The sequence below is a fragment of the Simochromis diagramma genome, unplaced genomic scaffold (genome assembly GCF_900408965.1).
Source record: "Simochromis diagramma unplaced genomic scaffold, fSimDia1.1 OVJJ01000564.1, whole genome shotgun sequence".
In the NCBI taxonomy this organism is placed as follows: domain Eukaryota; kingdom Metazoa; phylum Chordata; class Actinopteri; order Cichliformes; family Cichlidae; genus Simochromis; species Simochromis diagramma.
In genome coordinates, this window is record NW_024386886.1 from 1 (window position 1) to 18911 (window position 18911).

General features: G+C 43.0%; 1 long non-coding RNA gene across 8 annotated transcripts; it reads right to left on the reverse strand.

Moving 5' to 3' along the window:
- Window positions 1-769: 769 nt before the first annotated feature.
- On the reverse strand, window positions 770-5111 carry LOC120734723. 8 transcript variants are annotated; one of them, XR_005696091.1, is made up of 7 exons: window positions 4958-5111; window positions 4590-4668; window positions 3800-3874; window positions 2583-2758; window positions 1994-2484; window positions 1387-1517; window positions 1119-1134 (listed from the first exon to the last, which is right to left on the reverse strand). It is a non-coding gene; the product is annotated as an uncharacterized LOC120734723 (long non-coding RNA). The 8 variants fall into 8 exon arrangements; XR_005696088.1 differs by having other exon boundaries at window positions 2583-2763; XR_005696087.1 differs by lacking the exons at window positions 1119-1134; window positions 3800-3874 and adding an exon at window positions 770-810 and having other exon boundaries at window positions 2583-2763.
- Between the last annotated feature and the right edge of the window lie 13800 nt (window positions 5112-18911).

The following is an 18911-nucleotide window of genomic DNA, read 5'->3' on the forward strand; positions in this document are numbered from 1 at the left end:
AAAGACGCGAACAAAGGGCAATGGTTTTCGATCACAGGAACCTGCCAAGGGAAGTAACAAAAGGGCGGGAGAGAGTGGGGGGAAAGGGGAGAAAACCGTCAGAAGAAAATAAGGATGGCATGTGTGAAACGGAGAGTATACTGGGACGAATGGTGTTAAGGGAGGGGGGGGAGGAACAACCGGATGGAAGAGGGGAGAGGGGGCCCAAGGAAAGGGAGGGGGGAGGGCGGGAAGAAGGAAAGGGGGAGAAAGGGAAAAGCAAAAAGGAAGGAGGGGAAAGAGACAAGGGGGACAGGGACTGGCGCAGGGGGAGCAACGAGGCAAAAAGAAGGGGGCGAGCAAGAAGGTGAAGAGGGGGAAGAGGCAGATGGGCGGAAGAGACACACGGGTAGAGTCAGGGACACAAGTGTAATGTAAGAATAGTAAAACAGAAGGAACAGAAGCACGGGCAGCAAGGTGCGGGGGAGACCGGAACCCATGTGGCACTGACTAGTGGGAGAGCATAAAGGTGAGGTGAACAAGCAAAGGGGTCCTGTCGAGCCTGTCGAAGGAGATGCATGGGTCAGAAAGTGTGAGGCCCGGTGCATAAGGTCCGAACTTTTGAAAACTCAGCAGACCAAGGCACGACCGGCAGGAAACCAGGAGAGAAAATGAAAGCAGCGGAAGACAGCCCTTTTCCCTTCGCCGTTCCCCCCCTCCCCCTCCCCCCGCTCCCTTTCCCTGCTTCCTTTTGGCAGTACCATGCCCTGTTTGGTTGATCCATTCAGCTCTCCGGCCGATTACACAGTCCAAGACTGATATGCTGCCCATCTGAGAGTTTGAAAACACACATGCAAAGATTTATTTTGTATTACAGTCAAAGTTGGATGTTCATTTTTGTCCTTTAAAAATGTTTGTGTATTTGAAAGCACTAACATTTAAGGATGACTTGGATCGTCTCCTTTAAAGGGGAGACAAGTGTATCCACTGATCTACGTCACTTTACCTGGATGATGACTCCTCCCCCCTGTAACTGTAACTTCGGTCGTTGCTGTGCTTTTTTTGGAAGTCGAATTTCCCAGAGGAACCCACCCGAGGGATTAATAAAGTTCTATCTTATCTTATCTTATCTTATCTTATCACTCAGAAACACTCCTAATATAACCAAGCAAATAAATAATATTGAAGATTTACTTACATCATTACAAAAACATCAAAAACATCTCCCTTTGATTCTATTTCTCCATTCCTGCTGAACATCAGGCAACAAATATCTCAATAAATCACAGTAAAATGTAAAGCACATGTTTTCTCTGCTTTGTCTAACCTCTGCAGAGCCTCTGTCAAGAAAAACATAACTGTAAGCATAAAACAAATATACATTTCATAACACGTCACTGGACAAACCTCGATCAGTTGATTTCCTCTGTGCAGTGCAGACGAGCATCAGTCAGCAAGTGACTCTGCTGGTTCTTCTGAGGAAACACCACCGTCTCTCCACACCGTCACCATCTGTGAGCACAAACTGCTGCTCTGCTCTGCCAGCATGTAGGAATCACATATCACACACAGGGGTGAAGAAACATCAGAGCTCAACTTTGGATACTTTAGATCTAAACAGATCAAAGTAGCTCTTAGTTTCAGCAATCAGACAAACAATCATACCATACTGATTCTGTATGAATACAATATGGTATTTTCAATACAGGTGTCAAATTAATTTATTAACACTAATACAGATATATGTACATTTTTTTTGATAAATTAGTTTGCTAAATTATAAGAATATATATATATTTTTTTCATTTAACAATTGCAACTGAAAGAAATTCAATATTGAACAAAAATATATTGTCACATTCTGAGCATGCTCAGCACGCTGACAGACTTGAAGTTGCTACAGATTTTAAGAAGTGATAATTATAGGGAAGAAACTTCTCTTTTTCATCCGTTTAATCAAACATTTGATGCCTCAGCTGTCTCAGTCCTGTAGCGTTCTGCAACTACAACTAACCTGAGGCTTGGATTTGGCTGCAGGTGCCCCTGTACATCCTTCTCAGCAGCACACATGTGGGTACCATTTAATCCCACTTCTTCCTGAGCTTTGCTTCATCACAAGACCAAAGGTGGCATCCCGTGTCAGTCTTATCATCATCCAGAAGAAACATTTGAAGAAACATCATGGAGAAGAAACATTTACGCGCCTCCTGGTTTTGTTTTCTGATCCTGCAAAAAGACTGAGGACAACAAAGCCCAGAGAACACGAGATACACAACATCCAACATTCAGACTCAACAGCCTCCATAAATGAAGAGCACCAGGTTGGTTCAGTTATAGTAGATATAAGCATACTTCACATTACTGGGTATGAATAATAATGAGGAGACAAACTTTAAAGATGCAGAGCATGATGTCCCATCATCAGACTGTAAACAAACATCCACCAGGCTTCTTTGTTGCCAAAATTGATGATTCTCCCATCAGGGATCAGTAGAGTGTATTAACCTGTGGTATAAGCAGCAGTCACTGAAATATTACTGTTTCAGACAAGAAATCTAGCACATAAAAGCCAGGGTGGGAGGGATCTCTGCAAACTGACTTACCTCTGCAAGTGTGAAGCTCAACAAAAATCTGCCTCTCCAGTCACAGACAAACAAAAACTCCAGCTGGGAGATAGAAAACGCTGTCTGGGTCTTGCTGGATGTTGCTGGTCAGAGTCCACACATTAGCAGAGTGCTTCTTTGTCCCACTGACCCATGTGGACAGCGACTGTGGAGAACTGTTCTGGAAAACAGAGAAGAGAATTAAAATAACAAAAAGCCAAACAGGATTTCCACAAAGACTCTCTTGGAATCAGCAATCAAAAAAATCACTGGTTCATATTAAATATGAACAGGTTCCTTATGTACGCAGTTCAGACCTGATTTAATTTAATTTCCTTCACACAGCACATTCGTCCAGGCTGACAGGTAAACATAGAATTAATCTCAGGTAACATGACTCATAGTAGAGATTCAGTAAGAAAGCTTGCAGGCTCTAATATTATTACCACACAATCCAAGGACACACCAACAGCTCAGATTTGTAGAACTATTTAAACAAATGTCTTCTGAATATTCAATTCATGTTCACAGTGGGAGGGGGGGGGGTGTCGTGGAATTTTTTAAATAAAGTCTGCAACACAGAAAGAGCTGTGATCAAGCTATTTATTACTGCGCCAACACACATCAAACATCACAGTTCAGTCATGTCAGCGCTGCCACAGAAGTGATGCTCCTACTCCTTTATGCATTCCAAGGAAGAGGGAGGAAGTTACAAACTGATCCTACCACACTTCATGTGTCTCGCTATGAAACCTAACGGATCAATGGTTAAGCTGTTTTGTGCCCTTGGCCTTATCAGCACCTGTAAAGGGAGTTGTTTTCTCAAACTGCTGACGCTGAAGTAAGTTCATCTAGTTTTAGAAACTTTCACTGAACAGTAACAGTGTCACAACTAAGCATATGCATAAGCACTTAAATACTTTAAATGAGAATAACAGAACATTTCTATTAAAAAGGCTAGAGCCTGTCCCAGTAGTCATAGGTAGAGCACACCTGGACAGGTCACCAGTCTGTCAGAGGACTAACACAGAGACAGACATCAGAGTAACAAATCTATTTAAAATTAATGTAAGTTTGCTGCAGCTGTATGTATGAACATGTGTTTCTGTGCTCACAGTCCACCTCTCAGGAACCTGCAGTTCACTTTTAGTCAACTTTAAACAGACCTCACAAAAGGCTGATGTGGCTGGATCAGTAGTCTGATTTAAGTACGACACCTTTGGCCAGGGATTAATCTGGTGCATCGCTTCACTGCAGTCTTACGTATTTTCCCCACACCTGAATAAAAAATACTGATATATACAAATAACAGCTTCAGCTGATGCAGCCTGACTCAATCCTAGATGTTCAGCACACAGAGACACAGAGGTGCCGTTTAAAGTTTAGTGTTAACCTGAGTCACTGATCATTTGCAGTATTACAGAGTCTGGCAGTCTTTGCATGATGTCCACGTCACTGTAAGTTTCTAGCTGACTCTCAGGTGTGACAGGTGTGTCAGCAGGAAAGAGTAATAATAACCTGCATCCTGAGGTTTGTCATGCAGGACTAAAGGAGCCAGGCTTTGTTCACACAGCTAGGATTGTATTTTACACTGACCCTGGGTCAGTATAAGTATCATACAGTTTAAACGAAGCACTGAAACTTGCACATATTTATTACAGATGCACTGAAGCTAATCGAGATATTTGCTGTCAATCTGTGGCTGCGATTAAACACTTTACTGAAAACTTTATTAACTAGTAACTTCATCAGTCATGACAGAAGCTAATATTTCTGTGCTAACATCGTTTAACCAGTAACAGCTTTACTCCAATATAAGCTAACGTTTACACCGTAACTTTAAGCTAGCACCATAAAGACGTAAAACACGTAATAACATCTACAAATGCATCTTAAAGCTGTTATATTAGCACTCGGTGTATTACTAACATAACCACATTAACATTACTGACACTCGCTGACTTTTAATGGTCATTCGATAAATGCTGTCCGTTTAAATGGTCTTACCTGTACACACTGCATATCCACCGGATTCCAGCCAGAGTGGATTCTGGAGTCTTCCACGCTCCTGTTAGTGATCCTCCATCTGGATGGATGAGAACAACCTTCTGAACAATCTAGCAGGAGATGGCCCATATCTATGGGACTGATTTGTGCTAATAAGGCCCATTGTATGGACTGATAACAGCCGAAGCGGGTGAATAAACCCAGTAGCTAGCTGTGCCATTACCCAGCATACATCACTCCCTCCGTAAACGCAATAAACGATACAAAAGCATCGTTCTACCTGTTTTTCAGGTAGTTGTTTACATTATATAATTTATTGTGTTCTGTATACGTCACTACAATGTGATTTGGAAAATGTCTAAATATACCGACAACAGGCACTTCCGCAGCAATCTCTTCAATCGGAGGACCCTTCACGTCAATTCCCGACGCGAGGGGGGTACCCTGCGCGTCCATAAGTGCAGCAGAGGGAGCCTGACCATGCGTCACACGTTTGACGAGTTGGGAGTGAGAACGTGTTGGCTCCCTACACTCACTACAGATCACAATGTCATTTGCAAATATCACAGTCCACAGAGAGTCCTGTCTGACCTCATCTGTCAACCTCTCCATCACCACTGAGGCGGCCGTAACTCAGGAGGTAGAGCAGATCATCTACAGTCTGGATGTCAAATATCTAAACTAACCCCAAGTTAAATGTATGAATGTGTGTGAATATCAGATCAATAGAAACCACGGCGTGGGTGCAGTTTTCTCTGTGGTGGGGTTGGGTGGGCTGTCCCGGGCTCTGTGGGGCCAGGTGGCGAAGCTGAACTGGGCCCCAGTCCGTATGGGCCTGGGCCCCCTTTCCCTGGTAGGTTGCAGAGTATGGGGGTGCCTACTGGGGTCAGCGGGGGAGCTGGCCTCAGGGAGGGGTCACTTGCCCCTCCCCATCTCCAGCTGCCTCCCTCTTCCCGTTCCACCACAATCACCCACACATGCAGGGCCTTGGGGTAAAGGTGTGTCACCAGGGTGCAGGGGAGGCATCCCCCCCTCTGTCCCCTTCTGGCTGCCTGTGCCTCAATTTTATCCCACAACTTAGACATTCACATTACTCTCATTACTCTCATAACACATACATATAGGATCTTTGGGGTGGGCACGCTACACGGACTCCAAAAGACCATCAGGGTGTACACCTCACCCCTGGCGTCGTTGCCCACCTCTCAATTTTAAATACACGTAGACATTGAGGGCTAGCAGGAGGGGCTATGCGCTTACCTGCTGCTCTCTGGCAGGTAGCTCCATGCCCTCCTGGGTTTTAAATGCACCTTAGAACACACATGCATCAACACTACAATGAGCGGGTGGAGGGAGGTTTGGAGTCTTCTCTCACTCTCCCGTTCTCTGCGGCCTGTTGGAGCGGGGGGGGCTAGGAGGAGGAGTTGGCCGTCCGACTGGGGTTTGGAGTGTGGGGCCTCCCTGCTGCTCCCGAGTCGGGGCGGTCTGCTTCTCTCCACCCCAGGGAAAAGGGTAACACCACCTGGGTCTGGGTGCAGTTCCCCTTCCAGAGGCAAGGGTACCTAGACCCGGTTCTTAGAGTACACTTGGGGAGTGTGATTGTGTGTACAGCGTCTCTTTATGTTTGTCTCCACGTTGGTTGAGTGTTGAGTAATTGCATATGAGAGCATGAGGGTGGGAATGGATGTTTGTATCTGTGTGTGCCTGTATGTCTGTGTCTATATGTCAGGTTGGGTATCAGACACCACCTCTCTGGGGACATCTCAGGCCCTCCATGGTATGGAGGCCTATCTCCCCCCACCACCACTCCCCCTGCCGGTGGCAGACGCCCTCAGACATCGGTGCGTTGGTGGTTCTTTGTGTCCGGGGATGGGCGTCCAGGTACACACCGGCTCACTCCTTGGTGGCTGCTTGTCGGGGCATGGAGCCTGGGGCTCGCTCGGGCCACTTTGGGGGTGGGGCTCGGTCACTCTGGCACAGCTGGCTGCCGGCGGAGCTCACGGGCGCGTCACTGCAACCCCCCCTGGCTTCTGCTCCGCGGCTGCTGAGTGAGCCCTCATCTGGGACTCTCCTCAGCTCTTTCTGGGACAGTGGTGCAGCTGCCCCTCTGTTGGTCTTCCTTGGTCTCTTGTGTTCTGGGGGCCTCTGGATGTCTGGAGTTTTGATCTCCTCCATACCTGCTTCATGCCCTGGAGGACGGGGCTGTGGCCCCCCCACACCCTCTAGCAGATCATTACATGAAGGAACCTTTTAATACAAGCGTGTCCATGCTCACAGGTGTACACACGGGTGCTCACACACACAAACTACACCCTTTTTGGCTCCTACCTCAAAGCACACTGTGCGCTGTCGATCTTACGTGCAAAAATAATGTTTAATATTTAGTATTTACTGTGATATTCCCACAGATCATCGTGATGTTGTTTATTATGTTGCCCTTTTTTTTTCTTCTGCTTGTTTTCTCTTTTTTCTTTCTCAACAGGTGATCCAGGTGATCGATATATGTATTTTTGTCTGCTTATTTTGTTTTTTGTTTTTTGCCCTTTATCCCCATCCCTCTTTTCCGCTGTTTTCCTCTTTCTTTCTCCCCTTTCTTTTCCCCAGTCAAGTCTGTCCTGTAAGTGAAAATAAAATAAACAATAAGAGGTGACTCAAATAGACCAATAGGCAAGGCTGGGATGGTCCATTTGGTAAATCCGTTGGGCACCTTTCTTTGCCTGTAGACAATAATTCTGATGGCAAAAGAGCCAAACGGGACAGGCAAAGAAGAAGAAGAAAGAAACCACATAAGAATACAAAACAGTGCTTGTATCAATGGGTGAATGAGCCAAGTTGTATAAAGCTCTTTCAGAATCAGAATCAGAAAGACTTTATTTATCCCCAAGGGGCAATTAACATACAACAGAGCAGCATAACGTTGAAGATAAGGACAAGAACTGGCAATAAGAGTGAGATAATAGCGCTTTGAGCGCTCAGTAGAGTAGAAAAGCACTAGAAAGGAACCGGTCTATTGCAAAGATGAACTGAATATGGGCCAGTTTTCACTTTTATCTCATTCTTGATGATCCACATGTTTGATTCAGCAAACATTTTATGGCAGATACCCTCACTGACATACATCATAAACCATCACACGATGGTTCAGACACACACAGACATGTCTGTTGATCCATCCATCCATTCATTCGCTTCCACTTATCCTTTTCAGGGTCGCAGAGGGTGCTGGAGCCTATCCCAGCTGTGAGAGGAGGGGTACACCCTAGGCAGGTCGCCATTCTGTCAAAGGGCTAACACACAGGGATAGACCACCATTCGCACTCACATTCACACCTATGGACAATTTTCAATTAACCTATCCCCACAAAGTGCATGTCTTTGGACGGTGGGAGGAAGCCAGAGTACCTGGAGGGAACCCACGCAAACACAGGGAGAACATGCAAACTCCACACAGAAAGACCCCAGCCTGATGGTGGAATTGAACTCAGGACTTTCTTGCCGTGCGACAACAGTGCTAACCACCGTGCCACATGAGGAATTTGGTGTGGTGTTTGTTGATGATCAAAAAAATTCAGAGGCAAAAAGTGTGTTCATATTTCTCACCCCTGGGGATGGAAATTGATAAGAATTGAGCAATTCCGATTCCATTAAGATAAGATAAGATAAGATAAGACTTTATTGATCCCACAACGGGGAAACTTTTGCGTCACCTCAGCTCAGGTACAGATATCAGAAGGAAATACAAAAATACAAATAAGTACAATCAATGAAAAAAAGTAAGATAATACACTATATACAATGGTAGCATACACAGTATGTGATTATGGATATAGTTGGAAATATGGAAGACATAAACTATATAGCTTGATATACCTATTGTACCACTACTATTCCTGTTTATAGACATGTACACACACACATGTACACACTAAATATACATATGTATACATATACATACATATATACCTGCACATGTCCATGCACATGAAAGGTCCATTATGCATGAAGTGGTGACCGTGGATGTTCACAGTGTCCAGCGACTTATGACATCGTGATTGAGGAGTTAGAGTCTAACTGCTGTTGGGATGAATGATCTGCGAAAGTGCTCCTTCCTGCAGCGAGGGTGTTTCAGTCTCTGACTAAAGGAGCTGCTCAGCCCACTCACAGACTCATGCAGTGGGTGATGTGGGTTGTTCATGATGGATGTCAGCTTTACTAACATACTCCCCTCACCAACCACCTCCACAGACTCCAGGGGACATCCCAGCACGGAGCTAGACCTCCGCACCAGTTTGTCAATCCTGCTCCTGTCCCTGTCCGTGCATCCACTCCCCCAGCAGGCCACTGCATAGAAAAGGGCAGATGCTACCACAGTGTCATAGAATGTCCTTAACAGAGTCCTGCAGACTCCGAAGGACCTCAGTCTCCTCAGCAGGTGGAGTTGACTCTGGCCCTTCTTATACAGGACGTCTGTATTTGTAGTCCAGTCCAGTTTATTGTTGAGGTGAACACCCAGGTACTTATAAGAGTCCACTATCTCAGTGTCTTTCCCTTGGATGTTCACCGATCATCTCCTTTGTCTTGCCAGAGTTGATTTGGAGTACGTTGGTCTCACACCAGCCAACAAAGTCACTGATGACCCCCTGTATTCCTGATCATTTCCGTCTGATACGCATCCAATGATGGATGTATCATCTGAGAACTTCTGTATATGGCAATCGTCTGAATTATAACAGAAGTCTGAAGTGTGAAGGCTGAACAGGAAAGGTGAGAGAACCGTGCCCTGTGGTGCCCCCGTGCTGCAGATTACCACCTCGGACACACAGTCATGGAGCCTCACATACTGTGGTCTGTTGGTAAGGCAGTCGATGGTCCATGCAGTCAGCTGTTTGCCTACTCCGGCTCCCTCCAGCTTCCCTCTCAGTAGTGCGGGTTGGATGGTGTTGGTATCACTTACCAATTAAATTCCTTATCGATTCTGATTGGGTTCACACTAGTTCCTTGTTGGGAACCAGATCTCTACAAGAACTGATTCTCAATTCTTGTCCCTAATCAGCCCATTTTCTCAAACACAATGAGCAAATCAGGAACCTTGGCATTATTTTAGACAATGATTTCTTTTTTTTTTTTTTTTTTTTTTTTTGTGTGTCCCGTTTGGATCTATAGCCATCAGAATTGTTGTCTTAAGGCCAAGAAAGATGCCAAGCGGATTTATTTTACCAAGTGGATCGTCATGGCCTTGCCATATTGGTCCATTTGATTGACCTTTATTATAATTATGAATTTATTTTATTTTCAGTTGCTACAAACGGGACAGACATGACTGGAGGATAGGACAGGGAGAAAGAATGAAAGAAAGAGAGGGAGAGAAAGAAAACCAAATGGGAGAAGAGACGGTGAGAAGGGGGGGAAGAAAGAAAAGAAAAGAAAAAAAAAAAAAAGAAAAAAAAAAAAAGAACAAAACTCCTGGGTCACCTGTATGGAGAAAAAAAACCAGAAGAGAAAGCAAACAACAAAGAGCAACATAATAAATAAAAAAAAACGGCACCATCACAATAAACTAGCTAGCAGTAGATATCAGTAGATACTAAATAATAAACGATATTGTGCAGCACGCAAGATAGACAGCGCACAATGTACTTTGAGGCAGCAGCCAAGAAAGCTGTAGTCCGCGTCTGTGAATACCCGTGTGTACACCTGTGTGCATACCTGTGTGGATCAGCATGCTTGCATTCCAAAGATTTCTCCATGTAACGATCTGCTAGGGAGTGTGGGGAGCCACAGCCCCGTCCTCCATGATTTCTTTTTGATAATCATTTCACTGAGGCTATTAGTGCTGTTTTCTATCATCTAAAAAAGAGAAATTGGTCCATGCATTGATATCAAGACTTATCCTGATTATCAATATGACTTCAGCTCATTTGTGAAATTTGAATATAATATCCCAGTATTGAATGGTAATAATGGGTTCGCCCAGTGCATCTTTCATTTCATCAGTTACTATACACCACTAATCAAGATCAGAAAACTGTGTTTTTAGTCACTGTTGCCACAGGCTTTTAAAAATCAATTTATTTAATATATGTTGCTATCAGTGAGTCAAATGTTGAAGTGTGTTTTTTTAATTGATTGGCTATGGCAGGAAGTATTCAGATCCTAGTAGAAGTACCAGCACAGTAAAGTTCAAAATCAGTACCACTATCTATCAATGAGCCATACATATTACACTGTCTATTAAAAACAATGGCCATTAGTACTCTTCACAGAGAGTTGTGACCAGTATAGAAGTTCCAGTCAATTTACCATGAACTTACATGGCACCTTTCTCCTCAAGCTGAGCACTCGAGGCACTTTTATGGTGAAAAATATAAAAATATAAAAGACTGCCTGCTCAGACCAGCAGGCAGCTATACTATCCTGACTATAGTGGAAATGTAAGCAGTACTCTGAAAGTAGAAATATGAAGCATTCCAAATAATCAGTATATGATTATGCTTCATCAGTATCAGTGAAAACCTTTCCATGGGAAGCATCAGTCAGCGCTGGTGTGGACATACACTGTTCGATTACATGCGTGCACAAACATGAAGGGTTCGTCTTGGATTTCACAGAATGAGCTCCGCTGGCTCAGTGCCATCCAGATGCTGTCCTTTCTGTTGATTAGCACAATTTCACAGTTCATGTGAAAGTCATCTAAAAACCAATTAAAACAGGTTCACGCTACATTCCTCCTCATTTCCACACATCACAGGAACTGCCAGCAGAATTAAAAGGTAAGATCTGGTAATTACCTGCAAACCGGTCAAAAAAAATCAGATCTATTATGTGATTTTTCTACTGAGCTTATCACAGCCTTATCAGGCTGCAGAATGATTACAGAGCAAAACCCTGTGATGAAAAATGAGGACAAAATAGAAAAAGGGATTCTTAATACCAGAAAAAAAGCAGGTGTGCACACAGACATGCTGGCACTCCCTGGTTACTGAGGTGATTGTTGATTCTGGATAAAATCTCCTTAGGCATGCTTCTTCTCCTGGCAGCAACAGACGGGCTGAAAGATGAAAGGATGGATGGAAGTGTGGTGAAATGAAACCGGGAGACGAGATGAAAGAGAGGAGGCCAAGTGTGCAAGATTTAGTGACAGGTTTTCATCATCTCAGCTTTTTTTTCTTCAGATTTTACGGATTAATGGGCCATCACCTCACAGTCCTGATTAGTTGGGTTTACTCTGCTCATTTACAGCTGCTGAGAGCATTTCATGGGCTGATACTGTCGAGGGATGTTCATCATGTATGTGTGACAGCACAAATTCATATACTTGAGGTACTGGCCATTCATTTTCTAACACTCTTTGCAAACAGTAGCTTGTTATTATTATTATTATTATTATTATTATTATTATTATTATTATTATTACGAGAGTTTGTTTGTTTTTAAATTCAACTCAAATAATGAGAGGCAAACAGTTAAAATGATTATGATTTGCTGCTGCTTATGTTTACATTAATTTAGCTAATTAAATTATTTTTTCCATATATGAAGTTTTACTGTGTTTTTCTTCAGAAATTTAAAAAAAAGTTAATCGTGAATATGTATGTTTATGTCATGTGGCAGGACCCCAAGGCGGATTAAGAATGAGCAGCGTTGTTGGTATTTCAAAGGAGAAGAACTTGAGTCGAAGGAAAAACTCGCAGGGCAAACAAACACGCTACAAGGATACAACAATAGCCGTGTCCCTCTTCATGTATCCTTCCTGTGAAGAGTTTTGGATTATTTACTCCTGATGTTTTGTTTCCTCCTAATTCTGCATGTTCTCAACAACAAAGCTGCTTTTAAATGTAATTCTCATCTTCTGAGTCCTGCATTCTGGGTCCAACTCCTATCTCTGACACAGTTGACCATGATGCAAATATATTTACACTACCAGTCAGAAGTTTTAGAACGTCCCAGTTTTTCCAGTTTTTTATTGAAAATTCTGCAGTTTAACGTCTGATAGCACTCTGAAATCAAAGCTGTCTCTCTTCCATTGTTAATTGCCTTTTTCTCAGCATTTCTGTACCAACACTACTTTCTGCAGTACAGTACTGTTCAGCTGGTGCGCACGAGGGTATAGTACCACAGCGTGCTCCACCTTTTGCCCGGTAGTGTACGTATTACACTTCAAATAATGTTCTCTCTGAAGTATTTCCATGTGATTTTGGAGATATAAGCCTGATAGGAATCGAAAATATGAAACTATAAAGTTATATTACCTCATTATAAGCTGCTTATTGCCTTTGATCGGGTCACCAAATTAGCATTGGACTCCATTACTTGTACAGGTATTACCATTAATAGCAAATGAATATATTATAATTTATTACTGTATTATTACTAAATGGTTTTGCTTCATGGAAGCTTTAAATGGTTCACCATTATTTTATGTTATTTCTGATCTCATAAAACCCTGTTACATACACCTCTCTTTATTTGTTGCTCATAAAAAAGGATTATTTTGGTAATTACATGGTCAGATAGATACTAGTGCCACAGATGCAGAGAGTGCAAAAACTGTGATGAAAAACAAAGAAAAGTAACAACAGTAATAACAAGACTGACATTGTGTATGAATTGTGCACATTGCATTAATAAAATGTTTTGTTGTTTTGTTGTTTTAAAAATGTCTTCATGAAGGTCTAATGGAAGTCTGTGTGGGATCCCGTGCCTGTCGCAGAGAGCAGAGTGATCATACAGTTTTACTGAGAATGGCAGGAGTGCTTTCCTCATGTGTTCTTTGTGGCAGTGAGGTTGAATCAGTCTAACGGTGTGTTCACACCGAACGCGATAGAGGCGGCCAGAGCGTCAGGTTTACATGTAAAGTCAATGGAAAGGCGCGATGACCCGCGATTGCGGCTCCCGCGAAAATTCGGAAGCAGATTTGCGTCGCGAAAACGCCAAAACGCGTGAAACGCGCGTCAGTGTAGCGCGTTTCAGGCGTTTGACTCGCGAAAAAAAAAAAACGCGTGTGAGTTTTTGTGTTGCATTTTGTGCATACGCGCGTTTCGCGTCTACCGCTCGAGTTGGAAAAATCTGAACTCCAGCGTCAAATCGCGCCGCGACAACCAATCAGGAGCTTGGTGACGTGGCTGTTACCTAGGTCAAAGGGGCAGATCCAGCCAAAGCCTTTCATACTTCAATGGAAGGAAGGCTAATCAATGCGGTAGCAAACAACCCGGAGCTCTACGACACCAGCTGCTTTCTGTACCGAGACAGGAATATAAAGGACCGAGCTTGGAGGAAGATATGTGAAGAGATCGGGCAACCTGGTAAGTTCATTCATTTCTCTTAAGTTTTCTCTAAAGTTTTCGCTGACCCGGGGAAGCCGCACAAAAGCTAGCAAGCCACCGCTATTTTCCCTCTGACATACAAATACCATTCTGCTTTTATGCATGTTGTCATTTAGGAATATATTTTGTTTATTAATAAACAGCACACAGTGGTCCTGCTGTTCATCCGTCACTGCTTTGCTTTTTCGCTGATTTTCTTTTTCTATTCTTTTTTTTGCACCGTACAGCATTGCATTCTGCAGCCTGATTGACAAATCTCCTTCGTGTCGTGTCTCCTGCGCTTGCCAAATTTATCATGTTTGGTTTTGATAACTATCACGTCCAATAGAAAAAACAGCACAAAAACACCCATAACTATGACCCTCATTCGGAAATAGACACCTGCACCGCGAGGGAAAAAGGCGCACGAAAGTGGCGGGCAGATGAAGACAAAACACGGCATAATAATACTTTTACGTTTTGCAATCTACAAAGGTTTGCACTTTGAGAATCAATTGTGAGAACTGTGACCAATGTTCATGTGTGTGGGGAAAACAGTGTATAAAGTGCGTGACCAGGGGCTAGTTATTCTGAGAACCCCTGCTGCAATAAATGAGGGACCACTGTCTACTCTATGATTATTATATTCAACATGTTAACATTTAATACTGTATTGATAGAACCAACTGATTCTGCAGCAGAGCATCCCCTGTTGCTTCTCCTGGCTCCCCAGTCCCTGAGCTCCTGCTGCTGCACCCACAGGTATGTACAGCAAGCACTGATACCTTTTTAGTCGGTGGGATTGCCTTGTGATCACCTTAAATATCTACAACCAATCTGATTATATCCTGTTTTTGTTTTGTTTGTTTTTTTCAATGTTGAAATTAAAATCTAGTAGCAGCCTTCCCATTTCTTTGTGTTTTGTGCTTTTTTACAGGCCCACAGGGGAGGACGGCTCCGAGGCAGATGAGGGACGGGTCCCAGGACGTTCCATCGGCGGTGGAGCTGGCCATCCTGAAGTCCCTGAAGAGGCCACGCCAGTCTCCAATGGAGCATTTCCTCCTCAGCCATGTTCCTGCTCTGGAGAGCAGCTGGTCCTTTTTATTCCTGTCTCTCTGTAAATACTTATATTTTATATATTTATGTTTAATGTTTTTCTGTTTGAAATAATATTAAAAGTCTCAAATAAATTTTTATAATGACTAATGTCTCAGTTCTACTACACAGCAAATGTTGGCACACGACTTGACACATGTAGAATTTATTTCATATTATACTAATGACAAAATATACTAATACAGTGAGATGCAAAGGTTTGGGCAACCTTGTTAATAGACATCATTTTCCTGTATAAATCCTTGGTTGTTACAATAAAAAATGTCAGTTAAATATCATACAGGAGACACACACAGTGATATTTGAGAAGTGAAAAGAAGTTTACTGGATTTACAGAAAGTGTGCAATAATTGTTTAAACAAAATCAGGCAGGTCCATAAATTTGGGCACCACAAAAAATAAATGAAATAAATATTTAGTGTATATCAATGTGTGTGTCTCCTATATGATATATGGGGTGCCTTTGTCTGGACGTGCTTCCCATCCAGAGCTGCACAGCACAGAGGAAAGTTCCAGCGCTCCTGGAATCCCTCTGTGATGGACCGCCAGTCTCCAGGTGAAGGCACAGCCATGAAGTCGTCCACTAGACAGTCCCAGGTGGCCGTCGCTGCCTGGGGGATGATCTGGCTCACCGTGGACACACCGACTCTGTAACTGAACGCTTGGTGCTGAAGGAGTCCGCGGTGACAAGGAACCTGGACAAAATTGTTCAAAATCAGTATTATGTGTGCTGCAGTTACAAAATACATTATTCAAATTCCAAAATACTTTTGTGATGTCAGATTTAAATCACAAAACTTAAATCTTACATAAAACATTTTGTAATTATAAGGATAATTACAAAATGTATATTAGATCATATCTAAAGCAGTTGTGTTTTGTTTTAACTTTAACATATCATAATTTGATTGGTAGCAACTTTCACAACTACAGTGAGCCAATCACTCATAATTCCTAAACATGTCAATCAGGTAGGAATGAAGTAAGACGTTAATAGAAATAAAGAGTTGTATGTTGACATGTAGCCCTTTCCTTGCTTAAATCATTAATATTTTTGAAAAATTAATCTGTGATAAGACAGCTTATCAAGATAGAACCATGTAACTAAAGATGAACCAAACTGTTCAGTTTTATCTAACTCTGTTTTAATAAAGGCTGGTGACCCCTGCTATAGAGTCTGACAGCTGCAGGGATTATATACAAATATTCAACTATCCCAGAATCAAACCAGGTCTAAATAAAAAGGAGTGAGTATCACTACAAAGGTTAACTCAGTGGTCCTAATGCTACAGTTTGATATCAGCAAACACCGAGCGCATACATTGATGTGACACCACAGCCACGCTATCATTCAAACACTGATAACAGCATAAATCGAATTAAATCGGGACTTGATGAGACCTTCTGAGTATCACTAGAAATATTATAAAGAGTCGTCTCCGTACCACAGTTTGCTTTCAGTAAACACCGACAGCATTCACTGTTAGCATAGCACATCCATGTTAGCAGTGTATAAATGGATGGTTTAGCATATATTAGCACAGGTATCAATAAAGGACTACCGTATTAAACACTTTTACTAACCTCAGGCAGACGGACAGGCGCTCTGCAGGTGGGATTGAGCGCCTGTAATTGGTATCTAGGCGGGCGATTCTGGGACCGACGCGGGACAGCAGGTCCTCAAACTGGCCGAGTGAATGACAGTGATAGCGCTGGAATCGTCCGTCATCCAGGCGCAGCTCCTGGAGCAAGTGGTGAAACTCACCAAACTGCTCACGCCTCTGGAGGACCTGATGGACCCAGGTACGGCAAGGATGTCCTTTACGCCGCTACTCTGCTCTCCACAGTAAATAGAGAAGGGAGACTCTCTCTTCAAGCGCTAGCTCGACAGCTGCCATCTTGCAAAGATACCGGTCTTGCAAAACTTCCTCCCACATCCCTCCCACATTTCCGGTTCACGCGCGTTAAAATATGATATTTTGGGGCGCGATGGATTTTTCTTGGACACGCGTAGAGGGTGCGAATGTGCACGCGTCAAGTTAGGGGCGTTTGGGGCTTTTTCCACGCGCCCATCGCGTTCGGTGTGAACACACCGTAAGAGAGAAGGAGGTCTGCTGCCTCAGTAGTGTGGCGTGGAGTGGGTATAATGGGATGTCCATGTGCATCCATTCTGTGTCTGACAAACATGACCCTAAATATCTCTGTAGGTTCTCAGTCATCCAGTACATGTAGCAGGTAGGGCTGCACGATTAATCATTAGAAAATCGCGATCTCGATTCATACTTATGTGCGATCTCATTTCCAAATGACAACGATTAAAAAAAAAAAAAAAAAAAAAAGACGACGACGATTGTACCGCATTTTGATCCGGGACGTACTCTGCATGAAAACAAGCGCTCACTCTTCCTGCTCAACAAATGACAAGGGCGGAGCCTTATACCACATGATACAGAAGCTGTGCCGTGTGACACTAAAATTAGCAGGGAAAAAACAACGGAGAGCACGTCAGGGATGACGAGAAAGTGACAGGAGAAAATCCGTCCCGGTCAACCACCCAAACATCAATAACGGGAACCTTTTACGGAATTACGGAGGCTATCACTTATCACCTGACCAAAGATATGGCTCCCATCAACACTGTGCAAAACGAGGGATTCAGGAAAACGATCAACACCCTAGACAAACGCTACACAGTGCCGTCCCGCAACTATTTTTCTATTGTTGCACTACCTGCTCTGTACACGCAGTGTCGAGCAACGGTGGAGACGGAATTTCAAGCAGTACAACATTTTGCGGCAACAACAAAACGTGAGACATTTGTTGTTTTTATGTTTATTTATTGTTTTTATGTTCAGTCTCAACTGTTACGAAGTTGATGTGCAGTTAATAAGTGCAATAAATATTTATACTGGAAAAGAAAATCGTGAGAGAATCGTGATCTCAATTCTAAGCCAAAAAATCGTGATTCTCATTTTATGCAAAATCGTGCAGCCCTAGTGGCAGGTTTATCAGAGAAACTCAGGAGTTTTCTCCAAACATCCCAGTGTACTTCAGACACAGCCACACACTCAGATACAAACTGGTTCATCCTAAAGACAGAAGTCCCAAATGCAAACTAAATAATGTAGTGTATGCTGAGGAGTGCTCTGACCTACACTGGAGAAACCAAACAGCCACTTCATAAATGCATGGCACAACATAGAGGAGTCACTGCAAGCCTCATCTCTACAGGTGCGTCTAAAGGTCAAAGGTCACTCTCTGAGGATTTTCAACAGAGAAGACAGATGATTTGAAAGAGGAGTGAAAGAAGCATCTATGTCCACTGTGAACGACCATCTTTGAACAGAGGGCGGGGCTTACTCACCAAATGTCTGCCATCTATAATCCAGTTGTGAAATCCTTTCCCAGACGCCTTAATGCCCACTCGCATTTTGTTTCAGTTGATCTTAATAGGTCACATGATACAGCGGTTTCACTCGAAATCTCTGCTGACAATGACACCCTTTTTCACACCTTGGCTCACGTGATCAGGCACATGATCAATAGTTGATCAATGATCCTCTTACGGCACAACTCCCTCTAGGGCTTAAAATTCTGGGACTCTCTGCATTTGGTGTTAGAACTATGGGCACTCAGAACCAGTCCAAACTGTAAAAGTGATCTGATGCTACATGGAAAGCAAGATTGTTTTCTGTTAGAGGAGTTAACCTGTGGAATAGTTATGACAGTGATTTAAAAAGGTGTAGTTCATTTTTCCTTGTTTAAAAACATGTTTAAAAATAGAGTAATAGAAAAATATATAAATCAAGAATGAAAAGAGCAAAAAGAAGAAAAAAAAACAACCTCTTGATTCTTTTGCTTTGATGTAGTTACTTATCTAAGGTGGAAAGTTTTTTTTTTCTTT